A 20,204-nucleotide genomic window follows, 5' to 3' on the forward strand; every position below is an offset into this window, starting at 1 on the left:
TGTACAAGTTCCAAATCCTCACATTTGATATTTGGAATTTTCCCTTAAAACAAAATGACTAAAAATATGATTTGATTATAAAAACAGTTCAGTTGATAATGAATTCATTTTCTGTCACCTACTAATCGCTTGATTGACTTATCGTGGCTGCTCTATATTCTGATATGCAAACCTACAGGCAATCATCACACACACACGGGAAGTTTTCGCAGCCTTCAAATCTCTGAAACCAGCCAATCCAATACTGATGACCGTAAACTTTAGACTTTGATCTTTGTGTGTGTGTGTGCAGAGTGAAGAGGTGAAATGGCTTAAAGCCTCACATGGTGGATTTTTGATCCAGAGGGCCTCAATAAGCTTATCGGTGGTCTCCACACACACACACGCAGAGGGGATACAAATATACTCAGGCAAATTAACTTGTGCATGTAATCTAGAGCACACATAAGGCAAATACTCTATAAAGACAGAAAGAAAGAAAGAGAGAGAGAGAGAGAGTCCACAATATCTGGTAGCATGGCCCCTCACAGGCTGCAAAAATAACAAGCATTTGCTTCCTCACTAACAACGGTCTTAAAATAGCTCTGTGAGTGGAGACAGCCTGTAAAGATGTCAACAGTTTGGCGAGGCGGTGCTGAATCATTTTCTCTCCTCTTGTCTTTAAATCTAAATGCAAACTAATGTGAAAACAGATCTGGAGCTCACGATGTGCATTATTACATCAGAGGATGAATGACAGCACAGCATGAGCTTATACTTAGTAAAATGCAACACACATGGAGGGGTCTTGGCTGGAGGAGCAGTTGAGCAGATTATGTGTTTAATATATTATGTTTGCAATATGTTGGCTGTGTAGAAAAGAGGTTTGTTTTTCTGTGAGGCTTCAACAATGGCGACACGAACTACGCCTCTTCATCCGTGAATGATTCCGGTCGACAACGTATCACATCGAGTATCTGCGGAGACGCAGCTGGATGAAATACGAGCCTACTTTGTGTCATAAAGCAAGAACGGGGTTTTATTTTATTCTCTAATTTATGGTGTCATTTCACTTTTTAAGTCATTAAACGCCTCGGACTCATTAAAGTCTAGAGTCGTTAACAGCTTAAGAATGACTGGGAGATCCGGTTGTTTGTACAAAAAAGGTCAAACAGAAAAAAGGCGCTAATTTGATTTTGTTATGGATGGAGGCAAAAACAAAAAAAGCAGACCAGGAAGAAGCTTATTTAAAAAATGGTGTTAGCCATGTTGGATTTGGCTCAACATCACTGTAAGACGTCTGAATTTGAACAACTTTATTGGTGCTAACTGGCACTGAAAGAGATTAAAACTAGCACTGTGAGCTAATCCCTTTATAGCTACTTTGCAGTGGAAGCTAGTGGGCTCACGTGTCCTTTAAAGTGCTAATAACAAAATTACGCCTCTTGGAGCTATATGAAGATTTTTCTCAAGAAAACCTTGGAGAAAAAAAGCCAAATTTAACACAACACAGCTGTACAAGAACTTATAAAAACTTATAATTAGCAAACTATTATTAAAATCAATCAGTATAAAATCAAAGAAGAAGAAGTATTGATGTTCAGTACTGAACTATACATATTGTAAGAATAATAAACTGCTTGGCTGAAACTACAAGTAGGAGAAATGGGGAGTTTTTGAGAGTCATGATATCTCCAAGTTGTCAAAAGATGCGACTCCAGAACCAGAATTGGGTAGAAACCATTTTGGAATAATGTTCGAATGCTTCAAAGTCACAACATCGGGACATTTCCCCATTCCTCCCATTCTGCCACCATGCATTCTTGGAGGATGTCATAATTTTAAGGGCAACAATATCTGTAACCATCACGGCGGCCTTGACTGTGAACTCATCATCTGAACAGGATTTACAAGGTCTTATTATCCCAAATTTCCTGAACATTTTCCAGAGCTCGACAAGATGAAGGTCTGCGTAACGCCAGAGATCAACCAAACAAGCTGAGGACCTGACGTTGCCTTTATGATGTTGCCTGCCTGTAGAGCAGAATGAGTCATAAAAGCTCTGTAGCTCCGTGCTCTGCTTCTCATCCGCGGCCATCTGACAGCTCCGTGACGGCCAATGAGCTGCCGGAGGGAGGCGGGGCGTACAGATTGGAAAGGGGGGTGAGAGGAGATGAGGCCAAGACATCAATCATTGAGCAGAGAAATTGTGTTAAGTCCAGAGATGGGGCTGGAGCAAAATTGAGAGATAGAGCAGTATATATATATGTAGGTGTGTGTATGTGTGTGTGTGTGTGTATATATAGGCGATGCCCCTCTGGCCTTTTACAGATGATTAGCATGCCGCTCACATCAGCAGTCAGACTCCAGTGAGGCTGAGGCTTCCTCGCCCACAGTGGTGCAGCAGACTAATGCTCCACTAACATGGGAATGAATAGGCAATACAGCAGAGCAGTCTGGCAAACATTATTAGCGAGAAGAAAAAAAAAAACAAGACTCTGTGTGGTTGTGCTGATGCATAAAGAGAGAGAACATGTGTTGAAATGCTTTTGTCATTTCTCTTTTTACCGTGGGAGGAAAGAATTTTATCACAATGACTGAAAAATAACATCATTTTTTTGCCAATTCTCATTTCATTAAAAGGGGTTATTTTCAAATTCAAGGAAATGTGAAGCCAGATGGAAAACAGCTTCGAACATAAGCAGCATTAAACTTTAAGTAAAATGATCTAAAACCCCCACTAGACAATGTCACTTAAAATTCAAGATACATCAAGTGCCAGCTTAACATAAAACCTGGAGTACATCCAGCCGTACATCATCATCATCATCAGCGTCATCATCATCATCCAACCTTGTCATCATCACCCACCAAATGCTACGGGCAAGATTTCTCATCAGCTGACTCATCGTGAAGTAGGGGAAGCATTTTGAGATGAGTTCAAGTGTTCAGGACTAAAGCTCGGGTTTTCCCATCTACAGAGTCCGAGCGCTTGATTTGGGTTGGCGTGTGCTTTTAAATAAGTAAAAAAAAATATATATCCAGGAAAAGAAGAATAAATAAATAATATCAGCTGGAAGTGGGAGATACCGCGGCGGACGTCGTCATTCAGAAAGCAATTTGGTTGCTGAAAGAGACGCAGCTGCACCTGTGTGGCAGCACTGTTGGATTCAAGTGTTCATTCAATGTTTGAGGACATCAGTTAATTCCTCTCAGACCTACACATTTAACCGTTTATCACCTACTTTCATTTTGTACTTGTTTTATAGGCTATTAAATGTATCTGGCTATCTCCATTTGTGGAAAAAGTGTGTTTCTATACCTAAAATCTCCTGTCTCCTGATAAAAGCCTCTAGGAAGGTGCCAAAACTGATATTTGAAGGTTGTTCTAAGAGAAACTTCCAGCTAACAATGAATGTCCGATGGCGTTGTTTAATAAGTTTGTAGATGTGTGTGTGTGTGTGCTCTTGGCTATGCTGGACAACTTTGGTGATATTCTGATACAACCTTGCTCAGTATCATCAAACCAGAGTCCTGAGGAAACCTCTGGATGATGTGAGCTTTAATGTCAATGCAGCAGCAGCAGCAGCAGCCCACCAGCATAAATCTTCCCCCGGTTAAAGTCGGCACGGACCTTTGCTGATTCAAATCTTATCAGTGTTTGTCCAAACCGTGCGCTGCATCCAATCCTGCTGACACACATTAGAAGCTGATAGCGCGGCCTGTTCATGACTGAACGCCGGGAGGGAACCAAACAAACATACACACAGAGCAAGCTAATTGTAGTTCAGTTGATCAATATGCATGAATGCTTTACTATTAGCTCTGTGTGTGGGTGGGGGAGTGGGGGGGAGAGAGAGAGAGAGAGAGAGAGAGAGAGAGAGAGAGAGAGAGAGAGAGAGAGAGAGAGAGAGGGAGAGAGGGAGAGAGGGAGAGGGAAGAGCAGCAGGAGAGCAGGCCAATGATACACTAATCCAGTAGCTTTTAATATAGTGTGTATTGATCAAAGCTGCATCCCTCCAGCCAGTTTAGAGAGTCAGAGTCTGTGTGTCTATTCTCCAAAATGCCTTTTAATATCCTGACAGTCATTTTAGCTGACAGTGATACGGTTTCCTTACATTTGCAAACACATGTAAGAATCACAGGTTTATTAGGACTGTTTAGATGTCTGCATGTCTAAGTAACTGTCAGTTCCTTTTAAGTGTCTCTTCTTGTGTACTGTTACAGTCACTCAGTCAGCTGTCACTTAAATTAAAGATACCCTGTGGCGGTTTTTTTTGTCACTAGTAGCGCTGTGTGGTAATGATCTTATGAATATGTCGCATGTTTGTTTTCATTGGGTGGGCGACGTAATTCCCTCTCCTACCCACCGGTTTCAGGCTGTTCCACTGATTAACAGCTGATGGTGGTAATGTGCAAAAAAGCGTAGCGATGTACCTGCAAAGGCAGTGAAGAAGATGGCAAGCTGGCAAACATAGGTTGTGTTCGAAACCGCATACTACATACTACATACTTCCATCCTACACACTACACAATAAACGACCAGATAGTAAGCAGACGTTTACACTGTAGTAAACTACACGATAACCCACAATGCATTTCGTCCCTACCTGAGCTGAAATCAGCACTTTATTGACCCTTCTAACCTTTTTAGGCGAGAAAGTAAATTAGCCCATTAGTTCCACAATGTGACGCTAATTTGTCCAAATAACACCTGTTTAATGTTTTGTTCCTGCGAATTCGGAGTTAGCCGTAGCAAGTAGCGCAACCATAGTAATAGTAGTAACCGTAACGATAGAATTGGTGCATTTATTTTGAAAACAGGAAGCAAACATACCCTTGCAGTAGCTAACTTGAAACCACTGAGCTGGTGATCTGTGACGTTTGTATTTTGGGTTTTTTTCAGAAGTTGCGTTGCATCTTGGGTAATGTGAATGTGAGTGTGAGTAGTCAGCTCTTGATGCATACTCTGCATTTCTGGAGAATCTAGTAAACCATCCGGGAACTCACATACTCTAAATCACATACTACGCAGTTGAAACAGACTACATACTTCAAATGACGTCAGAGTTAGTACGAGTAGTAGGAAAGTATGCGGTTTCGAACAGACCCATAGAAGACTCTCGACCGAGCCCTTAGGAAAAGCGTCAGGCTTTGAAGCTAATTTGATATAGTGGCCAAACTGTGTAATTACCACACCACATGATGTCTGTAAAACGCATCGAAATGACTCGATTCCCTTTCAGAATTTGATCTATTGGTCCAATAACATTTGGAAAGTTTAGAAGAGCTGCAGCATTCAAGTTAGCTGTAGGGCTAAACCGGAAGTTAGCAGTCTCAGAGGGCAGAAGTCTCTAAAGTATGCACAGTATGTTTTCATTTGGGTATGTCTTCATAGTAGGAAGTGGCTTTTTTTGGCTTCATGCATCATTGAGCAACGTTCACAGGAATGAACATCCACATTCTCAACAGACTACGACCTACAAAAAGAGGATCACATGACCAACAGACACAGCAGTAGTAGTTAGTAGAGAACTTCTTCACAGTTTGTTAATCAACCTGCCATATTTATTTATTCTTTCACTTCTGTATAGTTTGGATGGATTCAAAATGTAAAATGTACCAGATTTCATAAATATTGACTCAAATGCAAACAAGTAAACAAGAAGAACATTGAAATAAAAAGTATTTTTAGCAGCTTAATACAGAAATATCTGTCATATTATTCAGCCTGCTGCTTGTTTCAGTCCCATGTGTACATGTGCTAAAGCTCAGCCTGTTAGCGTGTCTGTACGTCAGAAGCTTTTGGAGGGATGTGAGGAAGCGACACACGAAAACAGTCCAAGTCACACAAACAATCATCTCCTGCCTGAAATAAATATGAATCTGTGTTTCTAAAAATGTGCTTTTGACTTCCTCCTCCCTCTGATATCTTATCCTCACAAGCCCTTTTTTTCATATCTGCAAAAAGGAATTACAGGAAAGCACCACAATAAAACTCACCTTGACACACACAAGGTGAGTCTCGATAAATAACACCGACAGAAAGAAGCACGTAACATTAAACTACCCCTTCATCAGCTAATGGCTTCGGGAGACGTCGGCCTCCTGCCATCCTAATCTTTCCGTCCACGTCTGCTTTTGTTGTTTTGGTTTCAGTCCGCGGGAGCATTCCTGGCAATCTAGGAGGAGTGCTTTGTAAGTTCGGGGGGTTATAATTAAATGTACGGTGAGACGTGAGCGCGGTGCGGCTAGCGAGGCCCCCCGACGGATGATAAAAGAGACGCTCGGTTTTAGAAGAATATTCTGTTCGGGAAGATTAGACGTGAAATGAAGCCGACTGTCAATGCTGCCAGTCTTTGTTTCTCCTCCGTGACATTTCCCTTTTTCCATGGTGTGTGTGTGTGTGTGTGTGTGTGTGAGAGAGACAGCGAGCATTTCCAAAGCCAATCTATTAATAATTCTAGCTAGCCTCAACCTGACATAATGTGTGTGTGTGTGTGTGTGTGTGTGTGTGTGTGTGTGTGTGTGTGTGTGTGTGTGTGTTTTGGTAAATGTCTTCACAGATCTATTATCAATTTTAGGAGGTAAGTCACCCGCATCAGAGTATGGCAGGCTCTTACATCGGGGTCACCGTCACACTGACACACTGCATCAGGTCCGCATGCAAATGTGTGTGTACATTGGGAGTCCGCTGCAGGCTCATTGTCCTCCTCGCTCTTCAATTTCGCCCCCTCCTCCTCCTCGTCCTCCTCCCTCTACTCATTTCTTATCTCTCCCAGTAACACAAGCTGTCCACTACTGTCCGCCAACAAGAAGCATGACCATCTTCTCCCTCTGTCTCTCATCTCCTGCCCGCATGCTCCCTCCCTCCCTCCCTCTCTCTCTCTCTCTCTCTCTCTCTCTCTCTCTCTCTCTCTCTCTCTCTCTTTCTCCATTCAAGGCTTTTTTTTGTGGCCATTTTCTCCTTTGGCGATCCACAATTCTCCATCTGTCTCATCTGATAGCGCCCCCTCCATCTCATCATCATCCTCCTTCCATCCCTCTTTCCCACCAACACGCCTCTGCAAGATTTTCTAATTGGTATGCTGGTCCTTACTTTTTATAGAGGAAAAAAAAACATTATTTTTCCTTTCTCAGTTCGATCTGCCTTCCTCCATCTTTCTCCATCACAGGATTTGAATTGATTTTGTTTTATTCGCTCTCTGTGCCCTCTATGTGGTCTGACTCTCCTTCACATTTTCCCTGCTTTATGACGCTTGCCTGGCCCCCGTTGCTAACAGTCTTTCGGTCTCTGTCTGTCTTTTAATGCATTTTTAAACGTGTGCCATAAAAGCACATTTAGCCCACAAGATTAAGATAATAAGTGGCGCCATAAACATGATAAAAAGCGTCCTTTCTTGGATGTAGCAACGTAAATGAAAAGCTTTTACATTAACTTTTATGAACCCTGGTGTGAGATTGTACTGTGCTGAAAAATAAAGCATTCAGAGACACAGAAAGTGGTACATTTTTAATGCCGCAACAGCAGATCTCAAAAGGAGAACTGGGACATTTCTGTGAGAAACAGGTATGCTGTGTAATGGAGATGCTTCCTTGTTCAGGGCCTTTGTTTCATGTCATTATACTCCTGCTCTCTTCCTGTGTTTTCTGTCTTGTCTAAACAATCCAAAAAAAGACAAAAGGCAAAACTAAATCTTTAAAATATCTCAATCAGTACCATAAAAAGTCAAAAATCAACACAATATCCAACAGGTTTGTCTACACTGTCCTCTTGGCAAGTCATAGTGGAGATGGGCTGCCTCATATGAACACATCAGGAAGGTCAAGGACTCATTGAGACCAGAAGAAATTGGAGCCTTTTTATCAAATCTAACATTAACTCTAAGGGAACATTAAAGGATCAGATTGGGGTCTTCTCCAACTATATTACCATCCCTGTCTTCAAGGTATGACATTCAGAACTGTAACGCTGGCTGGAAGTTTTCTCTCCAAATAATGAGAACATGTTCAAATAATGCATTTGGCAGGTTGCAGTAATGTTGATACTGGATGTGCTGTATGTGTGAAATGTTCAGTGACAACATTGCTTTTTCTTTTCCATCAAAATATCCAATCCTATAGTACAATATTAACTAAAATCCATTAAATTCAACTGTTAATGGTTATGTTTAGTCACTGGCAGCAGCATCTAGTTAAGGTTAGAGAAAGATGGTGGTCTTTTTTTAAAACAGGAAAAAGTCCTCAATGAATGTTAAAGCAAAACTGATTTTTCTCTCATTTTAACAGAGTTATTATTAACTGATCAAGAGTCAAGCTCTATCGGATTCAAGACAGGAAATGACAGAGGTTGATGGAGTTACATAATTCAGCTTTATATCTAAGGCTATAAAAGAAACTGAGGTCAAACTTGTCTCACCTTTTTTTTTTTTATACGCAGCTCTTTATAAACCTCTAACATCGAATGTGTGAAGATGCTTGAGGCTGCCAAATATCAAGACAATCAGATCACAAAATCACACTTCTGCTGCACAAGGCAGATGAACACAGCCACACCTGCGCGTGCACACACACACAAAAACACACCGCTGCTCACCCACTCTGCCCCTGCCCTGCACCAAAATCCACTTCTGATGCGATCTCCCATAAATAAATGTAGGTTTGCATCGATGAATAAGCACAACAATCTGCCAGCATGTGTTTGGGTCATTGGCTACTTTCAGGGACACATTTCAGACTTATGACTAGTTATTATAGCAATTTGTCCCAAACTGGTAAGAATGGATTTTTGGGTCAGTGTGAGCGAGTGTCAGCGACAAAATCACTTTGATTGCTTCGCTTTCCAAATTTTTGTCCTAACCGGCTGTGAGTGGCGCAGCATTATATAACGTTTTGAACTGAAATTTTGTCATACGCCCTGTTTCTGTTCCTTCCTGTCATGGACGAAGAACAGCCGATTAATTTAGCTGAAACCAAAAGGAGCTATCTCTACTATACCTCTTCATTTCAATATAAAAACCTAAACAAGGTAGCAGTTTGCTGAATGGAGATCACAAGGGATGTTTGAAGCAAGTGTTTCTGTTTAAATATGCATATACTCAACCGTCTTTTACTTGAGTGGAAACATCTCCAGTCAGATCTTGAGTGCACAGCTGATTTACAGGTTTACATGATGTAGCTTAGGTCCACATTTAACAGATTCACTGTGGACAGAAAGGCTCTGTTTCTATGCAGACGCAACGTGATAGACGGATGCTCGCTTGCTGTTAGGACCTGGGTTTAGGTTAAGGTTGGGGTTAGGCCAGTAGTGGTGGTGGTTAGGGTAAGTCTCCAGGAAATGAATTCAAGTCTATGTAAAAGTCCCCGAAGGTGACTAATAATAACGTGTGTGTGTGTGTGTGTGTGTGTGTGTATGTGTGTGTGTGTGTGTGTATCAGTCTGAGCACGAGTGGGAGAAACAGAGTGGGTGAGCGTACATTGGCATAAGTAGGTTTCAGGTGATATGTAACATGATTGTGTGTGTGTGTGTGTGTGTGTGTGTGTGTGTGTGTGTGTGTGTGTGTGTGTGTGTGTGTGTGTGTGTGTGTGGACAATATATACATGCCCCACTGAGCTTGCAGTATGTGGTTTTCCTTGTACAGCTATGAGGCAGTCAGTGGCAGTGTGTGTTTTCCGGCGGTTGTAATCATCTTTAATCTGAAAGCAGAGGAGAAGTGATTCCTCCATAAACAGCAAATACGTCTATATGTATATATCTGTGTGTGTGTGTGTGTGTGTGTGTGTTCATCAGGACCAATTCCTGGCATAGTCAATTTTTTTAGCTGTGTACTTCTGCCCACAGCAGGAGAGCTATTTGAGCGTGTGACTTCATGTAGGTGGGTGGGCACTTCATTTTTTTTGATGTTGTTACACTAAGCTATCTAGTATGCGTATTGGTACGTGGGCGGCTGCAGCCTCGTTTGGAAGGCATGACAGTTAACTGTGCAGTGTGTGTGTGTGTGTGTGTGAATTGTGTTAGCTGTTATTCAAATCCATGGAGAGATGCAAAATTTAGAAAGATAAGAGGAGGGGGGGGGGGGGGGGGGGGGGAGATTTTGGAGAGGAGAGAAGGAGTAAACAACAGTGACCGAAACTGCTTCGGACAGGTCAGTAGTTCAGCCCCCTTCTGTGCTTAACATGACGTGACAGAAAGAGAGAGAGAGACAGAGAGACAGAGAGAGAGAGAGAGAGAAAGAAGAAAGCGGTGAGAATAAAGTGGAACCTCAAACCAGAAGAATTGGATGTGATGAAATGAAAGAGAAAGATGGTGATGTAAAGGAAAGGGGAAAAAGAAAAAGAAACAGAGGGTGGGGAGGAGAGGATGATTGAGAGAACGTGAAGAGCAAGGTGAGCAAGGTGAGTCACGGTGTAGGAGTGTAGCGACGGTGTGTTTGTGAGGACGTAAGGCAAAAAAGAGCAAGTCACTCATGAGCTGATAAAATATATGAATGTGTGTGTGTGTGTGTGTGTGTGTGTGTGTGTGTGTGTGTGTGTGTGTGTGTGTGTGTGTGTGTGTGTGTTTCCCCCGGGGGGCTAGTGTTGCCATCTGCACACCGACGTGTAGCTCTGCTCTACATCTGGACTGGGGGGGGGGGGGGGAATAAATAAATAAATGAATAAAAAAAGCAGAATACAAGGCTTGCTGATCACATCCAATCTCCGCTACAGAGCACACAGTAATACATTTATCAGTCGGTTACATAACAACCCCCCCTCCTGCCCCCCTTCTTCTTTTTTTTTTTAACAAAACGACTCGCGGAGAGCAAGAATGTGTTTTTTTTCTCAGCAGTAGTGACAAATCACAGCCTATGGCCTGAATTCAATCTGTGAGACAGACAGAGCATTATAAAGCAGGGAGATGTGAGCCGTATGGTGCGTTCAAGAATTGTTGTATTTTTGTATTTTTTTTGTGTTCATGAGAAAAAAAGAGCAACAACTAAACAACAACTAGTAGAAAATCATTTATTTCTATGATGCTTCAGGTGCGTGCCAATAGGGCTGCAACAATTGTTATTTTCATTATTAATTAATCTGATAATTGTATTGATTTAATTGTTTGGAGCATTAGAAAACTGAGAGGCCTTAAGCTTGAAAATGACTGTCTTTGTAATCCATAATGACATTAAAACAACAGAAAAGCAGCAAATCCTCATAAATTAGAGGCTGAAACTAGTTTGGCATTTTTTGCTTGAAGACGTTCCCTAATCAATTCAATTTTCTAATTGTTCGAGTTCTACTCTCAGCTCAGTAATTACGACATTAAGTGTGCACTTCAGTGTCGTGACTCACACAAAACTGGAAACAACAACTCCCACTTGATGTATTTTTGTCCTGGTCACAGTGGTTTGAGAGCACAAAAAAATGTAGGTGAAAGATCAAATCTTTCAAAAAGCAGAAACTTCCAACAAAGTGTCCCCTGTTATAACTGACAACCAAAAAACACCTGAATGCACCATACACTGTTTTCCACTTCAGAACAAATAATCAACTTTTTTTATGACGGGTAACAACAGTTTCACAGAGGCCCACGTGGACTTTCAGGGACTTTTGGGACTGAAACTACCAGCCAGCTGTGCTAATGTCTTATAACAAGATCCACACCATGCTAAATGTTGTAATCACACACACATATTTACAGTTTAAGTTAATAAATTCACTCTAAACTAAAAGTATCTCAATAATCCAGAGGGATAGACTGTTGAGAACATACTCGTTGGCCACCATGTATGGCAGCTGCTAAGTTAAAACCAGGCGGGGAGTTCCGGTCCTCTGAAATGAGGCCAACGCGGAAGTAACTTAGAACTGCATTCTATCAAAAGGCCATCAGGGGGCGACCGTTTTGCGTTCAAAGTGACTTCCATCTCTATACAAGTCAATGGAGAATTCACCAACTTCTCATTTGACTTCTAACCTAAATAAACGTTTTCAAAATGTGTTTATGGCCTCAATCGCTAGTGGCTACGTCGTGATTGACAGGTTGATTGACCAATGTCCTCGAAATCCAGCCATTGCAACCAATCGCAACCTTCCCGCTCTGTTACGTCTATTTCTTTTATACAGTCTATGGTTAAAACAAACATTAGCAGAGTCCCAACATCTCTCTTGTCCCAAAAGTGTAAATATGAAGCTCAAACAGGATATTCTGCTTTAGAGGAAGTCCTTAAAAATAGCTCAATAATATCACTATCACACCAACTTTCGATTGCAGCTAGTTGGACCACACTTAAGACACAACAACTGTCTCTGTGTTGGTTTCATAAACAACAGCTGGTTCAGATTATTTATATTGTTGCACAGTTTAAAGGATGATTGCCAGCGTCCTGTGAGGTGTTTATTTTCCAACAACTCCTACATGCAGAATATTAACTCATCGTTTCATCCTTCGAGAGAGAGCAGAAATAGTCCATGACGGGGGTTTTCTTAGTATTTAAAAATCTTTGGCAGGAGCTTGTGACAGAAATATTCATCACACTTTAAAAGAAGACTAAACAGAAATATTCAAATAAAAGTGAAACATGGCATATCCAGCTGTTATATTTAATATTAGGCCAATTTAAGCTCCATATTTCAATAAGCGGACCTAATCACACTATAACACTAGCTCCTTCATTAGGTGTCTTTTCATGCCTTGCTACAGTAAAGGGACACAGATTAAACAGCAGGGGCTCAGAGCCACAATGGTGCTTCAAATTTGTAAAGATTTCCATATTGCATTTATGAAGTATTGAAGCGTGTTGTAAAGTGACATAGCAGGGCTGTCAGGGAGACCCATAACAGTGATGTGACTATCAACTCTGTGGCGCAGAGAGTCGTAATGGCACCTCGGGTATCTCCAGCTTCTCCAGGAAAACAATAGCGGCAGAGGTGGAACGACTAGATCCATCACAGCTGCTGTAGACTGTAGGGGCCGAGGCGTAATGGTGGCACTGGGAGAGAAGGAGGCCACAGCAGGGGGACGGTAGATCATAGAGGTACTGAGTCAAGACGAGGGTGAGGGGACGAGACGTGAGAGGTGAAAATGTGGCTCTGGAGACGAGAATATGTGAGAAAAACAAGAGAGGTGAATGGAGTGAAGGTGAGGAGGGAGAAGCAGAGCACACATCGCCTCCTTTTGCCCCAGCTGCTACCTTCCCATTCAACATATCACCCCGGCGGCTTTGATGTCGCTCCTTTCCTGATAAAGCCCCCCCCCCACCCGCCCCTCTCTCTTTCTCTCCTCCCCCTACTTCTCACCTTCATCCACTTGAGCCCATTTTTCTTTCACAACCTAATCCTCTTTTTTTCCCCCATTTCCTCCTGCTCTCATCTCACCGCTCCCCCTCCCTCCTTGACTCCTCGCAACAGGCCCTCCTCTTCTCTCGTTCCCGTCGACCTCCCGTCTGTCTCCTTTCACAATTCGGATTTTCTCTGCTTCATCTCGGCCCCCGACGTTCGCAGCCGATGGCCATTTTGTTGTGGCTCCGTTATTCGGTGTGACACCACCTTTGATTTTGCCCAGATCTCCTCTGACTGACGTATATTTAGATGCTCTGATGTGATTCTCACCTGCATTAGCCGCTGTTCCTTCAGTGCCTGTTAAAGCTTGTTTACACTGACTGGCTTTCAACGTTATTTATTTGAAGGCAATTTGCTGGATAAATTATCAATAAGACTTGACAAGGTGTCTCGGTACAGAAAGCAACAGATGAGGTCATGGGAACCTCAGGGAATCAATACTGCTGTATATGGACATTTTTAAAAGGAAACAAAAGGAAGACTGTGTTTAATCATCTTGAGAGAAATAACTGAGACAACTAAGGAGATCTTTTAGAAACACCACCTGCTTTAAGTAGCTACCTCCAGCTATTTATAATATTTTCTAATGAGGAACAGCAATTTAACTAAACACATGTTCCAGGATGCAAAAATTAACCCTTTTTTGTCCTTGTGAATGTTTAAAATTTTCTACCAGCCATTGTTTAGTTTTATTTTTGGCTGCTGAGTGAAAGCAAATCAGCCACTTGCATATTTTACCAGCGTTTGGTTGGTGGCTGGAGCTAATTTGCATCTTAATATGTTGTTATCCTGCAAAGAGAGATAGATGCTTTGGGCCAAAAAGCAGGATTTGAAAGCTTGATTTGAATATTTGAGGCTAATACAGCCAGTAAACGTTAACATGTGAGCAGAGCTGTTTTCATTCACTTCTGTCTGCTCAAGATTAGAGATTATTTGCATGTTTACTTTGTATTTATTCAATGCTTATGAGAAGTTTAACAAATCACGAGCAGTTATTAAGATAGAGATTAAACGATAAGTCGACTGACAGAAATTAATCTTCTGCTATGCTGCTAATTGATTCAATGTTTCTTTTGTTGTTAATAAAACTCATTTTTAGGCGTTTTGGACTGTTGATGTGACAAAATGAGCATTTAAGCTTTTTGCAAAGTATGATGGGACCAGGCGGGGAGTTCTGGTCCTCTGAAATGAAGCGGAACGCGGAAGTAACTTAGAACTGCATTCTATCAAAAGGCCACCAGGGGGCGACCGTTTTGGTGTCAAAAGGATTCAAAGGGACTTCCGTCTCAATACAAGTCAATGGAGAAATCACCAACTTCTCACTTGATTTCTAACCTCAGTAAACGTTTTCAAAATGTGTTTATGGTCTCAATCGCTAGTTTAAAGCCTTCTTCAATGCAGTATGATGTTCATTTGGGACATTTTGGCCTCCCTGATTTTATATTTGACGATAAAGCAGGGTATGCATTAGGGCGTGGCTACGTCCTGATTGACAGGTTGATTGACCAATGTCTTCGAGATCCAGCCCTTGCAACCATAGCAACCCCCCCACTCCGCCCATGGCCCCGCTTCATGCCCATATAAGTATTTTTATTTTTCCCAGCATGCACCTGAAATTTTCAAGATGGCGCTGCCTAGATTCGAAACTATTGGCTTCCGAGCAGCAGTCCACAAACCAATGGGTGACGTCACAGATGTTACGTCCATTTCTTTTATACAGTCTATGGATGGGACACAAAAAAATGATTCAATTGTTCATCTTCACCATGTTTCCGATCTCCTCCAAAGTCCCCACAAAAAGTTATAATTGGCTCAACTGTTTCCCAAAATGAGTGTTAGCAGCCATTGACACACCAGACCTTTCGGTAACATCTGACAAAAACTTGAGTGACATGTCAGAGCTCTGCCAGGCTAACTTCGCCCTTCACTTCATAATTGTGCTCTAGTGCACCGAAGACGCCCTCCCTCCCCATTTCTTTCCTCCTCTGGCCTCCGTAGAGCGCAACAGTCACCCCGCTGACATGAGTTGACACTTGAGCCTGAAGCCAGAACGCCCCGCCAGGATGCACACACACACAAACACACACGTGTACGCCTGTTTGGTGTAAGCCGCTAGGTGAGGCACGACGTCTGGCGCTCTGTGAAGCATACCGTGGAACAGCAAGGCCACGGATACAAAGAAGACACATGTATACAAGTGCCACTCAAGTGCAAGGTCATTCTCTTTCAATATAAAAGACAGAAACACACACACACGTATACACACACAGCCATTATCTGATGTAATGTGCAGGTGAGTCAGGATTAAAGTGCAGAAAATAAGGCGCTGAAGATGACACTCAAAGGCAGCAAAACAGTAAACACACACAAGCACCATTTAATGTAAGAAGCAATGTGAAGCGGGAAACAGCTGCAATGAAAAAAAAAAAAAAAAATCACACCGTGAGAGGCGGCAAGCACGCAGCGTGAAACACACACACACACACACACACACACACACACACACACACACACACACACACACACATTTTAAAAAAAACAACAACATATTAATACATGCATAAACACATTGATCATCCTCTGAATTAAGGTGCAAAGTGACTGAGATGTTGTTTGAAGTGCTGCGAAAAACACACACACACACACACACACACACACACACAAAACCAGTGTGTGATGTAAGATCTGAGTTTGGGGGCAGATGTGGGTTCAAGTGCTTGTTGTGAGCTCAATGCAACGCTGTGTGAGAGAGAGAAAAAAAAAATAAAGCACTTAATGTGACAACACAATAAGGCACCATGTCCATTTGATGTGAGATTCAAGGTGAGACGATGAGAGGCTTGACTCCATCTTTACTGGCATCTTGCTTAATGAGCTGTATATATATTACATGTGTGTGTGTGTGTGTGTGTGTCTTTTGGGTTGAGAGCTAGCTGATGACACAATAAGTAGAAATGAATGTCAACCGTTTAAATGTGACAAAAGGCTACCACACCTTTAGTTTCTTTTCTTTCTTTTTTTTTTTTAGTTTACCACTCGGCCTTGAAATGTTAACACAGGCTGAAAAAAAGAGGAAGAATAAACACAAACACATACACAAACCTGTTCCTGTCACTTGACTCTGAACTGATTTGCATGTACTCTCTGGTTAACTACATGACTAAATTCAACCCTTACAGTGAATTTAGACCAAACAACACAAGTTAAAAAGAAATGAAAGATGAAATCCGTTGCAGGAAGCACGTTCTGAGTAAAATATCCAGGAGTGTGGAGTGCTCTGTGGTTTATGAAACTACAGTATGAGACACGATTTTACACATCTGTGGAGTTATTGAGGCGGCATTCAATCCCTGCTGCATTAAAAGTAAAGAGTAGACAGCTCAAGTTAAAAAGTAATCAACTATGAATGTCCGCTTCGAGTTATTTGACTGGCAAATGTGATGTATTGTGTTACGGCAAAATCTGACCCAGGTTCAACTGGATTGGGAAAGCAGATCCGTCTATGTTTTATTGAAATGACTGAAGAGGCTCAGGTTTTTTTGTTGTTGTTGTTTTTGGACTCTCAGCGCTCATGTCAGTCTGCACGTAGCCCTTACTCAAACGTAAAGTGGAACCAATACATGTCCGAACCTTTCACCTCAACCTTTAACTAAGTCTTGAAGTGTGTTCAGATAGAAAAGTGAAGTGCAAATCAAGTCAAATGGTAAGACACTAATTCACCGAGGGAGGCTCAAAATGAGGTGAAGACATTTTTATGTGAGTTCAGAGGGTTTCTCTACTCCGAGTGAAAAATCCTGCTTATCCTCTCTGGCTTTATGAATCTGCTTCAGGATGACACACACACACACACACACACACACACACAAACAAAGGCATTACTCCCATACTCATGGTAGATCTTTACGTTGCTATGTTCGTCACCAAGGTGGTAAAATTCAAATGAATGACGCAAAAGTGAAAATTGACTTTGCTTTACTTTTTCCCTCCACAAATAGTTCAGGTCAAACATCTTATGTGTTAAAAAAACAACCTGTGTGACCTCACTTTTTTTTCTCTACATGCCACCCCTTCATCTTTCTCTCACTGTCCCTCTCCACTCTACACCAACCTCTCTCTCTCTCTCTCTCTCTCTCTATCTCACACTCTCTTTCTGTCTCGCTCTACTTCCCACAGCCACAGGCAAGGACACACTCAGGCCTGTTACTTCCTAAGGAGGGCATAATCAACCTTTACACACACACACACATACACACACACACACACACACACATATATAGACACAGACTTTCACACCCTTCTCCGGTTAAGCTTGCATGTTTTACAGCGTGCACATCGGCCAAAATAAGCCGAACGCCAAAGTTATCATCATTGGCAAGTTTGCTAATTGTGTTGTTTTGGGTTTTTTTCTGCTAGTTTGCACTTTTGTCCTCCAGAGCACGAAGCTGCTGGCTGGCCTTTTCCCTTGTCTGGACCTGCGAGACTGAGCATGTGATCTGCAGTGTGTGTGTGAGTGTGAGTGAGTGAGTGAGTGAGTGTTTGTGAGAGAAGAGATAAGATAGTGCTTGTTTTGAGAGTAAAGTGGAAAATGTCAAAGCACTCTCTTACAGGGGCCTACTTTACTAAATATGTGTAAGAAAACATGATGATAAAAAAGATCTTACTATCATAGCATACAGCAGGAATCCTCTTTATGCTGTTACACACACACACACACACACACGTTACAATTGACCCCTTCGTTAAAGCGATTACAGATTAATGAGCAGAGCACCCGCCTAATCCAGTTTGGCTCGAGACGATGATACGATGCCATCAGACCTCGCTGCCCACCGCCCACCACAAGCACTGATTGGATACCGTCAAACAGGAAACCGCTATCTGAGTGGGCGATCGCATTGGCTTCCTGGTTATCACCGAATCAGAACGGCCTCTGCCTCGATTCGGCCCGTCGTAACGAGGCTGAGGGTATCACAGTGACAGTGAGAGATGAGAAGAGGAGCTACTGCTGAGCAAAGAGAAAAGAAAAGACACTACTAGGATGAGTTTTGCAGAGTTCACATTCAGTCAAGAGCTAAAAACGGGATTGTGAGAGTCAAATGAGACGATAAAACCAGGATGTGGTTAGCTTAGCTGATCATAAAGTGAGGCTCCAGCTAGCAGCACAAGTTTTAATATCTTTATCAAACAAACTACAACTTGTTCATTAATAAAGAACGCAAATAAGCATGTTCCATCGACTATCATTTTCAGAAATCTGTATTTAATCTTGATTTGTTGCTTTAATTTATCGTTTAAGGGGTCATGGCCTGTATTTGAAGTTGTTTCAAGAAGAGCTGCTACAGTATGTTAACCCATAAATCTTCAACATTGTACAAACATTTAAAAAATGTCCGCACTCTGTCTCATTTACTGCTAGTACACCATGTATTTATGTATATTTAATGTTGTTTTGTTTACTCACCCTTCATCTAGTTCATTTAGCCAAGCATCACAAACAGTTTGGTATGCATCTTACTATCTTAAAATGTAGGGCTGCAACTAACAATTAATCTAGTTTCTCAATTTCTGTTGAACTAATGTAAGAACATTGAAAAAAAGAAATGCCTGTTATAACCCTCCGTGGTCCAAAGTGGTGTCATTAACAGTCTTGTTTTGTCTGAATCGGACAAAATCCAAGATTTATAATGTATGGCACATAAAAGTTTAAAATCCTTACATTTTAGGAGCTACAAGCATCAAATATTTAGCCTTTTTCTTTCAAAATAAAAGACTTAAACAATTATTTAATTATAAGAATCCTTCCTACAACTACAAACTATCCCAAAGTCCATGAATTAATTGTGAACCCAAAGACCTTCAACCTCCTGCACAATTGAAGAAATGTCAAATAAATGATATTGAGTAATCCTTAAACAAAGACACCGTGTCAAGGTCAATCTGTGTTAAGTGCATTACAAGCTTGTGTTATCACCCCGGGGGAAGCAGTGTGTAACCTGAGCTGGAGAGGATTACAAACGTGTACACGCATTATTTGCATGGTCGAGGATATATACAGTAGCAGCGCAGAGACACACACACATGCAAAAAAAAAAGGAGTAAAGGTCTTTTTGTGTGTATAGGTTGAATTAACGACTGCTCATTTCCAACTTTAAACAGTGTGATTGCGCTGTAAGTGGAGGACATTTTCCAGGCAGACTTCCTCCGGAGATACTTTGGAGACGTGCAAAATATAAACAAAACCGAGGGCATGCATCAAATGAAAAAAAAATGTCCTCCTAACCACTGCACTTCATTTTCATTTTAGTATCTAGCTCATGTTCCAACAGGCTGAAAATGGGATTATGTAGAAAACGCTTTGTCATAATAATACAGTGCGAGTGTGTGTGTTTGTGTGTGTGTGTGTGTGTGTGTGCGATGATGTACCCGTGGTCAGCATGATTTGTGTTTCCCATACAGCTCGCCCCGTTTATGTAACTGGATGCCGCTGCGTCCTTGTTTATAACACATTAGGTGAAAGTGAAGCATATGTCTGTGACATTGTCCGTGAATAGGTGTCACTGCACCTTGGAAATGTAAATCTGTGTGGCAGTGTGTGTGTGTGTGTGTGTGTGTGTGTGTGTGTGTGTGTGTGTGTGTGTGTGTGTGTGTGTGTGTGTGTGTGTGTGTGTGTGTGTGTGTACTCGCTGCCAGATGGGAGTCTATGATTCCACAGCAGGGGAGATCACTGCCAGGAGACAGGAGTAAGCAGCACTCACAAACACACATCAACATTACGGTGCCGCAACAAAGGGCCTCCTCAGACCACAGCACTGTTACGACCCACTTGACTGAAACCTCGACACTGCAGCAGCACCACTAGCAGCAGCAGCAGCAGCGACTCCGCACCACTAGCTATATTCTCATTTCTCTGT

At 41.9% G+C, this 20,204-nt stretch overlaps 1 protein-coding gene across 2 annotated transcripts in view; it reads right to left on the reverse strand.

Annotated features, from left to right (window-relative positions):
- The window catches only part of LOC128383927 (phosphofurin acidic cluster sorting protein 1), an 80,971-nt gene that overhangs the window by 52,790 nt on the left and 7,977 nt on the right, over positions 1-20,204 (reverse strand). The window lies entirely within an intron of this gene.

Source organism: Scomber japonicus, chromosome 22 (assembly GCF_027409825.1).
Source record: "Scomber japonicus isolate fScoJap1 chromosome 22, fScoJap1.pri, whole genome shotgun sequence".
Lineage (NCBI taxonomy): Eukaryota > Metazoa > Chordata > Actinopteri > Scombriformes > Scombridae > Scomber > Scomber japonicus.